Here is a 13,992-nt window from a genome sequence, read left to right on the forward strand (position 1 = left end):
AATTAAGTCTGAAAGTACCCTAGATTGCCTTCGTTGGAACTTTTTACCGGAAATCATAAAGCGCATTATTGTTGACAAGAATCGATAGCGCTTAAAAAGAGCTTTCAAATGCACATAAACACGACCTATTTCGGATGATCCAGTCAAGAAATATGACCTTTAAAGTTTGAACCATTTTCGATGTAATGTGCTAATAAATCGTAGATATCTGCCCGTTTGTTTGTCTACGACCATACCACGATGAACACACCTGTTCTCGTCCGATCACGGAAGTTAAGCATCGTCGGGCCGGGATAGTACATGGATGGGGGACCGCCTGGGAACTCCCGGTGTCGTAGGCTATAGACTTTTTCACGTTACATTATTTATCATTACGACTGTGACGTATCTTTTTTAGGCAATAGCCGCTGAGTAAATCAAGTAAGGGACGTGATTAGAAGTTTCTTTCACTTCAAAACGGCTACGATCTGGCAGCAATAAATGCGCCACGTCGCAAATGAATGGATTACGAGCGTCAGACAAAGAAAATAGCGATGTAGTTAATTTGCTAATTAACTTTGTCATATGAAAATTAAGTCTGAAAGTACCCTAGATTGCCTTTGTTGGAACTTTTTACCGGAAATCTTAAAGCGAATGGTTATCGTAATTAATGGACAGCGCTTGAAATGAGCTTTCAAATGCACATAAACACGACCTATTTCGGATGATCCAGTCAAGAAATATGACCTTTAAAGATTAAACCATTTTCGATGTAATGTGCTAATAAATCGTAGATATCTGCCCGTTTGTTTGTCTACGACCATACCACGATGAACACACCTGTTCTCGTCCGATCACGGAAGTTAAGCATCGTCGGGTCGGGATAGTACTTGGATGGGGCACCGCCTGGGATCTTCCGGTGTCGTAGGCTATTGACTATTTCACGTTACATTATTTATCATTACGACTGTGACGTATCTTTTTTACGCACTAGCCGCTGAGTAAATCAAGTAAGGGACGTGATTAGCAGTTGCTTTCCCTTCAAAACGGCTACAATCTTGGTGCAATAAATGCGCCACGTCGCAAATAAATGGATTACGAGCGTCAGACAAAGAAAATGGCGATGTAGTTACTTTGCTAATTAACTTTGTCATATGAAAATTAAGTCTGAAAGTACCCTAGATTGCCTTCGTTGGAACTTTTTACCGGAAATCTTAAAGCGCATTATTGTCGTAAAGAATCCATAGCGCTTAAAAAGAACTTTCAAATGCACATAAACACGAACTATTTCCGATCACCCAGTCAAGAATTATGATCTTTAAAGTTCGAACCATTTTCGATGTAATGTGCTAATAAATCGTAGATATCTACCCGTATGTTTGTCTACGACCATACCACGATGAACACACCTGTTCTCGTCCGATCACGGAAGTTAAGCATCGTCGGGCCGGGATAGTACTTGGATGGGGGACCGCCTGGGAACTCCCGGTGTCGTAGGCTATTGACTTTTTCACGTTACATTATTTATCATTACGACTGTGACGTATCTTTTTTACGCAATAGCCGCTGAGTAAATCAAGTAAGGGACTTGATTAGAAGTTTCTTTCCCTTCAAAACGGCTACGATCTGGCTGCAATAAATGCGCCACGACGCAAATGAATGGATTACGAGCGTCACACAAAGAAAATAGCGATGTAGTTACTTTGCTAATTAACTTTGTCATATGAAAATTAAGTCTGAAAGTACCCTAGATTGCCTTTGTTGGAACTTTTTACCGGAAATCTTAAAGCGCATGGTTATCGTAATTAATGGATAGCGCTTGAAATGAGCTTTCAAATGCACATAAACACGACCTATTTCGGATGATCCAGTCAAGAAATATGACCTTTAAAGTTTAAACCATTTTCGATGTAATGTGCTAATAAATCGTAGATATCTGCCCGTTTGTTTGTCTACGACCATACCACGATGAACACACCTGTTCTCGTCCGATCAGGGAAGTTAAGCATCGTCGGGCCGGGATAGTACTTGGAAGGGGGACCGCCTGGGAACTCCCGGTGTCGTAGGCTATTGACTTTTTCACGTTACATTATTTATCATTACGACTGTGACGTATCTTTTTTAGGCAATAGCCGCTGAGTAAATCAAGTAAGGGACGTGATTAGAAGTTTCTTTCCCTTCAAAACGGCTACGATCTGGCAGCAATAAATGCGCCACGTCGCAAATGAATGGATTACGAGCGTCAGACAAAGAAAATGGCGATGTAGTTAATTTGCTAATTAACTTTGTCATATGAAAATTAAGTCTGAAAGTACCCTAGATTGCCTTCGTTGGAACTTTTTACCGGAAATCATAAAGCGTATTATTGTTAAAAAGAATCGATAGCGCTTAAAAGAAGCTGTCAAATGCACATAAACACGACCTATTTCGAATGATCCAGTCAAGAAATATGACCTTTAAAGTTTGAACCATTTTCGATGTAATGTGCTAATAAATCGTAGATATCTGCCCGTTTGTTTGTCTACGACCATACCACGATGAACACACCTGTTCTCCTCCGATCACGGAAGTTAAGCATCGTCGAGTCGGGATAGTGCTTGGATGGGGAACCGCCTGGGAACTCCCGGTGTCGTAGGCTATTGACTATTTCACGTTACAATATTTATCATTACGACTGTGACGTATGTTTTTTACGCAATAGCCGCTGAGTAAATCAAGTAAGGGACGTGATTGGAAGTTGCTTTCCCTTAAAACGGCTACAATCTTGCTGCAATAAATGCGCCACGTCGCAAATAAATGGATTACGAGCGTCAGACAAAGAAATTGGCGATGTAGTTACTTTGCTAATTAACTTTGTCATATGAAAATTAAGTCTGAAAGTACCCTAGATTTCCTTCGTTGGAACTTTTTACCGGAAATCTTAAAGCGCATGGTTATCGTAATTAATGGATAGCGCTTGAAATGAGCTTTCAAATGCACATAAACACGACCTATTTCGGATAATCCAGTCAACAAATATGACCTTTAAAGTTTAAACCATTTTCGATGTAATGTGCTAATAAATCGTAGATATCTGCCCGTTTGTTTGTCTACGACCATACCACGATGAACACACCTGTTCTCGTCCGATCAGGGAAGTTAAGCATCGTCGGGCCGGGATAGTACTTGGAAGGGGGACCGCCTGGGAACTCCCGGTGTCGTAGGCTATTGACTTTTTCACGTTACATTATTTATCATTACGACTGTGACGTATCTTTTTTAGGCAATAGCCGCTGAGTAAATCAAGTAAGGGACGTGATTAGAAGTTTCTTTCCCTTCAAAACGGCTACGATCTGGCAGCAATAAATGCGCCACGTCGCAAATGAATGGATTACGAGCGTCAGACAAAGAAAATGGCGATGTAGTTAATTTGCTAATTAACTTTGTCATATGAAAATTAAGTCTGAAAGTACCCTAGATTGCCTTCGTTGGAACTTTTTACCGGAAATCATAAAGCGTATTATTGTTAAAAAGAATCGATAGCGCTTAAAAGAAGCTGTCAAATGCACATAAACACGACCTATTTCGAATGATCCAGTCAAGAAATATGACCTTTAAAGTTTGAACCATTTTCGATGTAATGTGCTAATAAATCGTAGATATCTGCCCGTTTGTTTGTCTACGACCATACCACGATGAACACACCTGTTCTCGTCCGATCACGGAAGTTAAGCATCGTCGGGTCGGGATAGTGCTTGGATGGGGAACCGCCTGGGAACTCCCGGTGTCGTAGGCTATTGACTATTTCACGTTACATTATTTATCATTACGACTGTGACGTATGTTTTTTACGCAATAGCCGCTGAGTAAATCAAGTAAGGGACGTGATTGGAAGTTGCTTTCCCTTAAAACGGCTACAATCTTGCTGCAATAAATGCGCCACGTCGCAAATAAATGGATTACGAGCGTCAGACAAAGAAATTGGCGATGTAGTTACTTTGCTAATTAACTTTGTCATATGAAAATTAAGTCTGAAAGTACCCTAGATTTCCTTCGTTGGAACTTTTTACCGGAAATCTTAAAGCGCATGGTTATCGTAATTAATGGATAGCGCTTGAAATGAGCTTTCAAATGCACATAAACACGACCTATTTCGGATAATCCAGTCAACAAATATGACCTTTAAAGTTTAAACCATTTTCGATGTAATGTGCTAATAAATCGTAGATATCTGCCCGTTTGTTTGTCTACGACCATACCACGATGAACACACCTGTTCTCGTCCGATCACGGAAGTTAAGCATCGTCGGGCCGGGATAGTACTTGGATGGGGGACTGCCTGGGAACTCCCGGTGTCGTAGGCTATTGACTTTTTCACGTTACATTATTTATCACTACGACTGTGACGTATCTTTTTTAGGCAATAGCCGCTGAGTAAATCAAGTAAGGGACGTGATTGAAAGTTTCCTTCCTTTCAAAACGGCTACGATCTGGCAGCAATAAATGCGCCACGTCGCAAATGAATGGATTACGAGCGTCAGACAAAGAAAATGGCGATGTAGTTAATTTGCTAATTAACTTTGTCATATGAAAATTAAGTCTGAAAGTACCCTAGATTGCCATCGTTGGAACTTTTTACCGGAAATCATAAAGCGCATTATTGTTAAAAAGAATCTATAGCGCTTAAAAAGAGCTGTCAAATGCACATAAACACGACCTATTTCGAATGATCCAGTCAAGAAATGTGACCTTTAAAGTATGAACCATTTTCGATGTAATGTGCTAATAAATCGTAGATATCTGCCCGTTTGTTTGTCTACGACCATACCACGATGAACACACCTGTTCTCGTCCGATCACAGAAGTTAAGCATCGTCGGGTCGGGATAGTACTTGGATGGGGCACCGCCTGGGATCTCCCGGTGTCGTAGGCTATTGACTATTTCACGTTACATTATTTATCATTACGACTGTGACGTATCTTTTTTACGCAATAGCCGCTGAGTAAATCAAGTAAGGGACGTGATTAGAAGTTGCTTTCCATTAAAACGGCTACAATCTTGCTGCAATAAATGCGCCACGTCGCAAATAAATGGATTACGAGCGTCAGACAAAGAAAATGGCGATGTAGTTACTTTGCTAATTAACTTTGTCATATGAAAATTAAGTCTGAAAGTACCCTAGATTGCCTTCGTTGGAACTTTTTACCGGAAATCTTAAAGCGCATAGTTATCGTAATTAATGGATAGCGCTTGAAATGAGCTTTCAAATGCACATAAACACGACCTATTTCGGATGATCCAGTCAAGAAATATGACCTTTAAAGTTTGAACCATTTTCGATGTAATGTGCTAATAAATCGTAGATATCTGCCCGTTTGTTTGTCTACGACCATACCACGATGAACACACCTGTTCTCGTCCGATCACGGAAGTTAAGCATCGTCGGGCCGGGATAGTACATGGATAGGGGACCGCCTGGGAACTCCCGGTGAGGTAGGCTATAGACTTTTTCACGTTACATTATTTATCATTACGACTGTGACGTATCTTTTTTAGGCAATAGCCGCTGATTAAATCAAGTAAGGGACGTGATTAGAAGTTTCTTTCACTTCAAAACGGCTACGATCTGGCAGCAATAAATGCGCCACGTCGCAAATGAATGGATTACGAGCGTCAGACAAAGAAAATAGCGATGTAGTTAATTTGCTAATTAACTTTGTCATATGAAAATTAAGTCTGAAAGTACCCTAGATTGCCTTTGTTGGAACTTTTTACCGAAAATCTTAAAGCGCATGGTTATCGTAATTAATGGATAGCGCTTGAAATGAGCTTTCAAATGCACATAAACACGACCTATTTCGGATGATCCAGTCAAGAAATATGACCTTTAAAGATTAAACCATTTTCGATGTAATGTGCTAATAAATCGTAGATATCTGCCCGTTTGTTTGTCTACGACCATACCACGATGAACACACCTGTTCTCGTCCGATCACGGAAGTTAAGCATCGTCGGGTCGGAATAGTACTTGGATGGGGCACCGCCTGGGATCTTCCGGTGTCGTAGGCTATTGACTATTTCACGTTACATTATTTATCATTACGACTGTGACGTATCTTTTTTACGCACTAGCCGCTGAGTAAATCAAGTAAGGGACGTGATTAGCAGTTGCTTTTCCTTCAAAACGGCTACAATCTTGGTGCAATAAATGCGCCACGTCGCAAATAAATGGATTACGAGCGTCAGACAAAGAAAATGGCGATGTAGTTACTTTGCTAATTAACTTTGTCATATGAAAATTAAGTCTGAAAGTACCCTAGATTGCCTTCGTTGGAACTTTTTACCGGAAATCATAAAGCGCATTATTGTTAAAAAGAATCGATAGCGCTTAAAAGAAGCTGTCAAATGCACATAAACACGACCTATTTCGAATGATCCAGTCAAGAAATATGACCTTTAAAGTTTGAACCATTTTCGATGTAATGTGCTAATAAATCGTAGATATCTGCCCGTTTGTTTGTCTACGACCATACCACGATGAACACACCTGTTCTCGTCCGATCACGGAAGTTAAGCATCGTCGGGCCGGGATAGTACTTGGATGGGGGACTGCCTGGGAACTCCCGGTGTCGTAGGCTATTGACTTTTTCACGTTACATTATTTATCACTACGACTGTGACGTATCTTTTTTAGGCAATAGCCGCTGAGTAAATCAAGTAAGGGACGTGATTAAAAGTTTCTTTCCTTTCAAAACGGCTACGATCTGGCAGCAATAAATGCGCCACGTCGCAAATGAATGGATTACGAGCGTCAGACAAAGAAAATGGCGATGTAGTTAATTTGCTAATTAACTTTGTCATATGAAAATTAAGTCTGAAAGTACCCTAGATTGCCATCGTTGGAACTTTTTACCGGAAATCATAAAGCGCATTATTGTTAAAAAGAATCTATAGCGCTTAAAAAGAGCTGTCAAATGCACATAAACACGACCTATTTCGAATGATCCAGTCAAGAAATATGACCTTTAAAGTATGAACCATTTTCGATGTAATGTGCTAATAAATCGTAGATATCTGCCCGTTTGTTTGTCTACGACCATACCACGATGAACACACCTGTTCTCGTCCGATCACAGAAGTTAAGCATCGTCGGGTCGGGATAGTACTTGGATGGGGCACCGCCTGGGATCTCCCGGTGTCGTAGGCTATTGACTATTTCACGTTACATTATTTATCATTACGACTGTGACGTATCTTTTTTACGCAATAGCCGCTGAGTAAATCAAGTAAGGGACGTGATTAGAAGTTGCTTTCCATTAAAACGGCTACAATCTTGCTGCAATAAATGCGCCACGTCGCAAATAAATGGATTACGAGCGTCAGACAAAGAAAATGGCGATGTAGTTACTTTGCTAATTAACTTTGTCATATGAAAATTAAGTCTGAAAGTACCCTAGATTGCCTTCGTTGGAACTTTTTACCGGAAATCTTAAAGCGCATAGTTATCGTAATTAATGGATAGCGCTTGAAATGAGCTTTCAAATGCACATAAACACGACCTATTTCGGATGATCCAGTCAAGAAATATGACCTTTAAAGTTTGAACCATTTTCGATGTAATGTGCTAATAAATCGTAGATATCTGCCCGTTTGTTTGTCTACGACCATACCACGATGAACACACCTGTTCTCGTCCGATCACGGAAGTTAAGCATCGTCGGGCCGGGATAGTACATGGATAGGGGACCGCCTGGGAACTCCCGGTGAGGTAGGCTATAGACTTTTTCACGTTACATTATTTATCATTACGACTGTGACATATCTTTCTTAGGCAATAGCCGCTGATTAAATCAAGTAAGGGACGTGATTAGAAGTTTCTTTCACTTCAAAACGGCTACGATCTGGCAGCAATAAATGCGCCACGTCGCAAATGAATGGATTACGAGCGTCAGACAAAGAAAATGGCGATGTAGTTACTTTGCTAATTAACTTTGTCATATGAAAATTAAGTCTGAAAGTACCCTAGATTGCCTTCGTTGGAACTTTTTACCGGAAATCATAAAGCGCATTATTGTTAAAAAGAATCGATAGCGCTTAAAAGAAGCTGTCAAATGCACATAAACACGACCTATTTCGAATGATCCAGTCAAGAAATATGACCTTTAAAGTTTGAACCATTTTCGATGTAATGTGCTAATAAATCGTAGATATCTGCCCGTTTGTTTGTCTACGACCATACCACGATGAACACACCTGTTCTCGTCCGATCACGGAAGTTAAGCATTGTCGGGCCGGGATAGTACTTGGATGGGGGACTGCCTGGGAACTCCCGGTGTCGTAGGCTATTGACTTTTTCACGTTACATTATTTATCACTACGACTGTGACGTATCTTTTTTAGGCAATAGCCGCTGAGTAAATCAAGTAAGGGACGTGATTAAAAGTTTCTTTCCTTTCAAAACGGCTACGATCTGGCAGCAATAAATGCGCCACGTCGCAAATGAATGGATTACGAGCGTCAGACAAAGAAAATGGCGATGTAGTTAATTTGCTAATTAACTTTGTCATATGAAAATTAAGTCTGAAAGTACCCTAGATTGCCATCGTTGGAACTTTTTACCGGAAATCATAAAGCGCATTATTGTTAAAAAGAATCTATAGCGCTTAAAAAGAGCTGTCAAATGCACATAAACACGACCTATTTCGAATGATCCAGTCAAGAAATATGACCTTTAAAGTATGAACCATTTTCGATGTAATGTGCTAATAAATCGTAGATATCTGCCCGTTTGTTTGTCTACGACCATACCACGATGAACACACCTGTTCTCGTCCGATCACAGAAGTTAAGCATCGTCGGGTCGGGATAGTACTTGGATGGGGCACCGCCTGGGATCTCCCGGTGTCGTAGGCTATTGACTATTTCACGTTACATTATTTATCATTACGACTGTGACGTATCTTTTTTACGCAATAGCCGCTGAGTAAATCAAGTAAGGGACGTGATTAGAAGTTGCTTTCCATTAAAACGGCTACAATCTTGCTGCAATAAATGCGCCACGTCGCAAATAAATGGATTACGAGCGTCAGACAAAGAAAATGGCGATGTAGTTACTTTGCTAATTAACTTTGTCATATGAAAATTAAGTCTGAAAGTACCCTAGATTGCCTTCGTTGGAACTTTTTACCGGAAATCTTAAAGCGCATAGTTATCGTAATTAATGGATAGCGCTTGAAATGAGCTTTCAAATGCACATAAACACGACCTATTTCGGATGATCCAGTCAAGAAATATGACCTTTAAAGTTTGAACCATTTTCGATGTAATGTGCTAATAAATCGTAGATATCTGCCCGTTTGTTTGTCTACGACCATACCACGATGAACACACCTGTTCTCGTCCGATCACGGAAGTTAAGCATCGTCGGGCCGGGATAGTACATGGATAGGGGACCGCCTGGGAACTCCCGGTGAGGTAGGCTATAGACTTTTTCACGTTACATTATTTATCATTACGACTGTGACATATCTTTTTTAGGCAATAGCCGCTGATTAAATCAAGTAAGGGACGTGATTAGAAGTTTCTTTCACTTCAAAACGGCTACGATCTGGCAGCAATAAATGCGCCACGTCGCAAATGAATGGATTACGAGCGTCAGACAAAGAAAATAGCGATGTAGTTAATTTGCTAATTAACTTTGTCATATGAAAATTAAGTCTGAAAGTACCCTAGATTGCCTTTGTTGGAACTTTTTACCGGAAATCTTAAAGCGCATGGTTATCGTAATTAATGGATAGCGCTTGAAATGAGCTTTCAAATGCACATAAACACGACCTATTTCGGATGATCCAGTCAAGAAATATGACCTTTAAAGATTAAACCATTTTCGATGTAATGTGCTAATAAATCGTAGATATCTGCCCGTTTGTTTGTCTACGACCATACCACGATGAACACACCTGTTCTCGTCCGATCACGGAAGTTAAGCATCGTCGGGTCGGGATAGTACTTGGATGGGGCACCGCCTGGGATCTTCCGGTGTCGTAGGCTATTGACTATTTCACGTTACATTATTTATCATTACGACTGTGACGTATCTTTTTTACGCACTAGCCGCTGAGTAAATCAAGTAAGGGACGTGATTAGCAGTTGCTTTCCCTTCAAAACGGCTACAATCTTGGTGCAATAAATGCGCCACGTCGCAAATAAATGGATTACGAGCGTCAGACAAAGAAAATGGCGATGTAGTTACTTTGCTAATTAACTTTGTCATATGAAAATTAAGTCTGAAAGTACCCTAGATTGCCTTCGTTGGAACTTTTTACCGGAAATCTTAAAGCGCATTATTGTCGTAAAGAATCCATAGCGCTTAAAAAGAACTTTCAAATGCACATAAACACGAACTATTTCCGATCACCCAGTCAAGAATTATGATCTTTAAAGTTCGAACCATTTTCGATGTAATGTGCTAATAAATCGTAGATATCTACCCGTATGTTTGTCTACGACCATACCACGATGAACACACCTGTTCTCGTCCGATCACGGAAGTTAAGCATCGTCGGGCCGGGATAGTACTTGTATGGGGGACCGCCTGGCAACTCCCGGTGTCGTAGGCTATTGACTTTTTCACGTTACATTATTTATCATTACGACTGTGACGTATCTTTTTTACGCAATAGCCGCTGAGTAAATCAAGTAAGGGACTTGATTAGAAGTTTCTTTCCCTTCAAAACGGCTACGATCTGGCTGCAATAAATGCACCACGACGCAAATGAATGAATTACGAGCGTCAGACAAAGAAAATGGCGATGTAGTTAATTTGCTAAATAACTTTGTCATATGAAAATTAAGTCTGAAAGTACCCTAGATTGCCTTCGTTGGAACTTTTTACCGGAAATCTTAAAGCGCATGGTTATCGTAATTAATGGATAGCACTTGAAATGAGCTTTCAAATGCACATAAACACGACCTATTTCGGATGATCCAGTCAAGAAATATGACCTTTAAAGATTAAACCATTTTCGATGTAATGTGCTAATAAATCGTAGATATCTGCCCGTTTGTTTGTCTACGACCATACCACGATGAACACACCTGTTCTCGTCGGATCATGGAAGTTAAGCATCGTCGGGCCGGGATAGTACTTGGATGGGGGACCGCCTGGGAACTCCCGGTGTCGTAGGCTATTGACTTTTTCACGTTACATTATTTATCATTACGACTGTGACATATTTTTTTACGCAATAGCCGCTGAGTAAATCAAGTAAGGGACGTGATTAGAAGTTTCTTTCCATTCAAAACGGCTACAATCTTGCTGCAATAAATGCGCCACGTCGCAAATGAATGGATTACGAGCGTCAGACAAAGAAAATAGCGATGTAGTTACTTTGCTAATTAACTTTGTCATATGAAAATTAAGTCTGCAAGTACCCTAGATTTCCTTCGTTGGAACTTTTTACCGGAAATCATAAAGCGCATTATTGTTGACAAGAATCGATAGCGGTTAAAAAGAGCTTTCAAATGCACATAAACACGACCTATTTCGGATGATCCAGTCAAGAAATATGACCCTTAAAGTTTGAACCATTTTCGATGTAATGTGCTAATAAATCGTAGATATCTGCCCGTTTGTTTGTCTACGACCATACCACGATGAACACACCTGTTCTCGTCCGATCACGGAAGTTAAACATCGTCGGGCCGGGATAGTACATGGATAGGGGACCGCCTGGGAACTCCCGGTGTCGTAGGCTATAGACTTTTTCACGTTACATTATTTATCATTACGACTGTGACGTATCTTTTTTACGCAATAGCCGCTGAGTAAATCAAGTAAGGGACGTGATTAGAAGTTTCTTTCACTTCAAAACGGCTACGATCTGGCAGCAATTAATGCGCCACGTCGCAAATGAATGGATTACGAGCGTCACACAAAGAAAATAGCGATGTAGTTAATTTGCTAATTAACTTTGTCATATGAAAATTAAGTCTGAAAGTACCCTAGATTGCCTTTGTTGGAACTTTTTACCGGAAATCTTAAAGCGCATGGTTATCGTAATTAATGGATAGCGCTTGAAATGAGCTTTCAAATGCACATAAACACGACCTATTTCGGATGATCCAGTCAAGAAATATGACCTTTAAAGTTTAAACCATTTTCGATGTAATGTGCTAATAAATCGTAGATATCTGCCCGTTTGTTTGTCTACGACCATACCACGATGAACACACCTGTTCTCGTCCGATCACGGAAGTTAAGCATCGTCGGGTCGGGATAGTACTTGGATGGGGCACCGCCTGGGATCTTCCGGTGTCGTAGGCTATTGACTATTTCACGTTACATTATTTATCATTACGACTGTGACGTATCTTTTTTACGCACTAGCCGCTGAGTAAATCAAGTAAGGGACGTGATTAGCAGTTGCTTTCCCTTCAAAACGGCTACAATCTTGGTGCAATAAATGCGCCACGTCGCAAATAAATGGATTACGAGCGTCAGACAAAGAAAATGGCGATGTAGTTACTTTGCTAATTAACTTTGTCATATGAAAATTAAGTCTGAAAGTACCCTAGATTGCCTTCGTTGGAACTTTTTACCGGAAATCTTAAAGCGCATTATTGTCGTAAAGAATCCATAGCGCTTAAAAAGAACTTTCAAATGCACATAAACACGAACTATTTCCGATCACCCAGTCAAGAATTATGATCTTTAAAGTTCGAACCATTTTCGATGTAATGTGCTAATAAATCGTAGATATCTACCCGTATGTTTGTCTACGACCATACCACGATGAACACACCTGTTCTCGTCCGATCACGGAAGTTAAGCATCGTCGGGCCGGGATAGTACTTGGATGGGGGACCGCCTGGGAACTCCCGGTGTCGTAGGCTATTGACTTTTTCACGTTACATTATTTATCATTACGACTGTGACGTATCTTTTTTACGCAATAGCCGCTGAGTAAATCAAGTAAGGGACTTGATTAGAAGTTTCTTTCCCTTCAAAACGGCTACGATCTGGCTGCAATAAATGCGCCGCGACGCAAATGAATGAATTACGAGCGTCAGACAAAGAAAATGGCGATGTAGTTAATTTGCTAAATAACTTTGTCATATGAAAATTAAGTCTGAAAGTACCCTAGATTGCCTTCGTTGGAACTTTTTACTGGAAATCTTAAAGCGCATGGTTGTCGTAATTAATGGATAGCGCTTGAAATGAGCTTTCAAATGCACATAAACACGACCTATTTTGGATGATCCAGTCAAGAAATATGACCTTTAATGTTTAAACCATTTTCGATGTAATGTGCTATCAAATCGTAGATATCTGCCCGTTTGTTTGTCTACGACCATACCACGATGAACACACCTGTTCTCGTCGGATCACGTAAGTTAAGCATCGTCGGGCCGGGATAGTACTTGGATGGGGGACCGCCTGGGAACTCCCGGTGTCGTAGGCTATTGACTTTTTCACGTTACATTATTTATCATTACGACTGTGACATATCTTTTTTACGCAATAGCCGCTGAGTAAATCAAGTAAGGGACGTGATTAGAAGTTTCTTTCCATTCAAAACGGCTACAATCTTGCTGCAATAAATGCGCCACGTCGCAAATGAATGGATTACGAGCGTCAGACAAAGAAAATAGCGATGTAGTTACTTTGCTAATTAACTTTGTCATATGAAAATTAAGTCTGCAAGTACCCTAGATTTCCTTCGTTGGAACTTTTACCGGAAATCTTAAAGCGCATGGTCGTCGTACCGAATCGATAGCGCTGAAAAAGAGCTTTCAAATGCACATAAACACGACCTATTTCGGATAATCCAGTCAAGAAATATGACCTTTAAACGTTAAACCATTTTCGATGTAATGTGCTAATAAATCGTAGATATCTGCCCGTTTGTTTGTCTACGACCATACCACGATGAACACACCTGTTCTCGTCCGATCACGAAAGTTAAGCATCGTCGGGCCGGGATAGTACTTGGATGGGGGACTGCCTGGGAACTCCCGGTGTCGTAGGCTAT

The 13,992-nt window shown here is 40.5% G+C and overlaps 21 non-coding genes and 4 pseudogenes across 21 annotated transcripts; all 25 read left to right on the forward strand.

Annotated features, from left to right (window-relative positions):
- Positions 1 to 222: 222 nt before the first annotated feature.
- LOC130616250 (5S ribosomal RNA) lies at positions 223 to 341 on the forward strand. The gene has a single exon (XR_008977333.1). It is a non-coding gene; the product is annotated as a 5S ribosomal RNA (ribosomal RNA).
- A 450-nt stretch (positions 342 to 791) lies between these two features.
- Positions 792 to 910, forward strand: LOC130618198 (5S ribosomal RNA). The gene has a single exon (XR_008979273.1). It is a non-coding gene; the product is annotated as a 5S ribosomal RNA (ribosomal RNA).
- Positions 911 to 1,360: 450 nt separating this feature from the next.
- Positions 1,361 to 1,479, forward strand: LOC130615265 (5S ribosomal RNA). Its single transcript, XR_008976355.1, has one exon. It is a non-coding gene; the product is annotated as a 5S ribosomal RNA (ribosomal RNA).
- Positions 1,480 to 1,929: 450 nt separating this feature from the next.
- LOC130617809 (5S ribosomal RNA) lies at positions 1,930 to 2,048 on the forward strand. Its single transcript, XR_008978886.1, has one exon. It is a non-coding gene; the product is annotated as a 5S ribosomal RNA (ribosomal RNA).
- Positions 2,049 to 2,498: 450 nt separating this feature from the next.
- On the forward strand, positions 2,499 to 2,617 carry LOC130618469 (5S ribosomal RNA; annotated as a pseudogene).
- Positions 2,618 to 3,066: 449 nt separating this feature from the next.
- LOC130617810 (5S ribosomal RNA) lies at positions 3,067 to 3,185 on the forward strand. Its single transcript, XR_008978887.1, has one exon. It is a non-coding gene; the product is annotated as a 5S ribosomal RNA (ribosomal RNA).
- A 450-nt stretch (positions 3,186 to 3,635) lies between these two features.
- On the forward strand, positions 3,636 to 3,754 carry LOC130617737 (5S ribosomal RNA). The gene has a single exon (XR_008978813.1). It is a non-coding gene; the product is annotated as a 5S ribosomal RNA (ribosomal RNA).
- A 449-nt stretch (positions 3,755 to 4,203) lies between these two features.
- LOC130616072 (5S ribosomal RNA) lies at positions 4,204 to 4,322 on the forward strand. The gene has a single exon (XR_008977157.1). It is a non-coding gene; the product is annotated as a 5S ribosomal RNA (ribosomal RNA).
- Positions 4,323 to 4,772: 450 nt separating this feature from the next.
- Positions 4,773 to 4,891, forward strand: LOC130617709 (5S ribosomal RNA). The gene has a single exon (XR_008978786.1). It is a non-coding gene; the product is annotated as a 5S ribosomal RNA (ribosomal RNA).
- A 449-nt stretch (positions 4,892 to 5,340) lies between these two features.
- Positions 5,341 to 5,459, forward strand: LOC130618434 (5S ribosomal RNA; annotated as a pseudogene).
- A 450-nt stretch (positions 5,460 to 5,909) lies between these two features.
- On the forward strand, positions 5,910 to 6,028 carry LOC130618002 (5S ribosomal RNA). The gene has a single exon (XR_008979077.1). It is a non-coding gene; the product is annotated as a 5S ribosomal RNA (ribosomal RNA).
- A 450-nt stretch (positions 6,029 to 6,478) lies between these two features.
- On the forward strand, positions 6,479 to 6,597 carry LOC130616073 (5S ribosomal RNA). The gene has a single exon (XR_008977158.1). It is a non-coding gene; the product is annotated as a 5S ribosomal RNA (ribosomal RNA).
- A 450-nt stretch (positions 6,598 to 7,047) lies between these two features.
- Positions 7,048 to 7,166, forward strand: LOC130617710 (5S ribosomal RNA). The gene has a single exon (XR_008978787.1). It is a non-coding gene; the product is annotated as a 5S ribosomal RNA (ribosomal RNA).
- A 449-nt stretch (positions 7,167 to 7,615) lies between these two features.
- On the forward strand, positions 7,616 to 7,734 carry LOC130618435 (5S ribosomal RNA; annotated as a pseudogene).
- Positions 7,735 to 8,184: 450 nt separating this feature from the next.
- LOC130616573 (5S ribosomal RNA) lies at positions 8,185 to 8,303 on the forward strand. The gene has a single exon (XR_008977655.1). It is a non-coding gene; the product is annotated as a 5S ribosomal RNA (ribosomal RNA).
- Positions 8,304 to 8,753: 450 nt separating this feature from the next.
- On the forward strand, positions 8,754 to 8,872 carry LOC130617711 (5S ribosomal RNA). Its single transcript, XR_008978788.1, has one exon. It is a non-coding gene; the product is annotated as a 5S ribosomal RNA (ribosomal RNA).
- A 449-nt stretch (positions 8,873 to 9,321) lies between these two features.
- LOC130618436 (5S ribosomal RNA) lies at positions 9,322 to 9,440 on the forward strand (annotated as a pseudogene).
- A 450-nt stretch (positions 9,441 to 9,890) lies between these two features.
- LOC130618200 (5S ribosomal RNA) lies at positions 9,891 to 10,009 on the forward strand. The gene has a single exon (XR_008979274.1). It is a non-coding gene; the product is annotated as a 5S ribosomal RNA (ribosomal RNA).
- Positions 10,010 to 10,459: 450 nt separating this feature from the next.
- On the forward strand, positions 10,460 to 10,578 carry LOC130617632 (5S ribosomal RNA). Its single transcript, XR_008978709.1, has one exon. It is a non-coding gene; the product is annotated as a 5S ribosomal RNA (ribosomal RNA).
- Positions 10,579 to 11,028: 450 nt separating this feature from the next.
- On the forward strand, positions 11,029 to 11,147 carry LOC130616817 (5S ribosomal RNA). The gene has a single exon (XR_008977897.1). It is a non-coding gene; the product is annotated as a 5S ribosomal RNA (ribosomal RNA).
- A 449-nt stretch (positions 11,148 to 11,596) lies between these two features.
- Positions 11,597 to 11,715, forward strand: LOC130617722 (5S ribosomal RNA). The gene has a single exon (XR_008978799.1). It is a non-coding gene; the product is annotated as a 5S ribosomal RNA (ribosomal RNA).
- Positions 11,716 to 12,165: 450 nt separating this feature from the next.
- On the forward strand, positions 12,166 to 12,284 carry LOC130618201 (5S ribosomal RNA). Its single transcript, XR_008979275.1, has one exon. It is a non-coding gene; the product is annotated as a 5S ribosomal RNA (ribosomal RNA).
- A 450-nt stretch (positions 12,285 to 12,734) lies between these two features.
- Positions 12,735 to 12,853, forward strand: LOC130615266 (5S ribosomal RNA). Its single transcript, XR_008976356.1, has one exon. It is a non-coding gene; the product is annotated as a 5S ribosomal RNA (ribosomal RNA).
- Positions 12,854 to 13,303: 450 nt separating this feature from the next.
- LOC130617144 (5S ribosomal RNA) lies at positions 13,304 to 13,422 on the forward strand. The gene has a single exon (XR_008978221.1). It is a non-coding gene; the product is annotated as a 5S ribosomal RNA (ribosomal RNA).
- A 449-nt stretch (positions 13,423 to 13,871) lies between these two features.
- On the forward strand, positions 13,872 to 13,990 carry LOC130616883 (5S ribosomal RNA). The gene has a single exon (XR_008977963.1). It is a non-coding gene; the product is annotated as a 5S ribosomal RNA (ribosomal RNA).
- The last annotated feature ends 2 nt before the right edge of the window (positions 13,991 to 13,992 follow it).

The sequence above is a fragment of the Hydractinia symbiolongicarpus genome, chromosome 11 (genome assembly GCF_029227915.1).
Source record: "Hydractinia symbiolongicarpus strain clone_291-10 chromosome 11, HSymV2.1, whole genome shotgun sequence".
Classification (NCBI taxonomy): domain Eukaryota; kingdom Metazoa; phylum Cnidaria; class Hydrozoa; order Anthoathecata; family Hydractiniidae; genus Hydractinia; species Hydractinia symbiolongicarpus.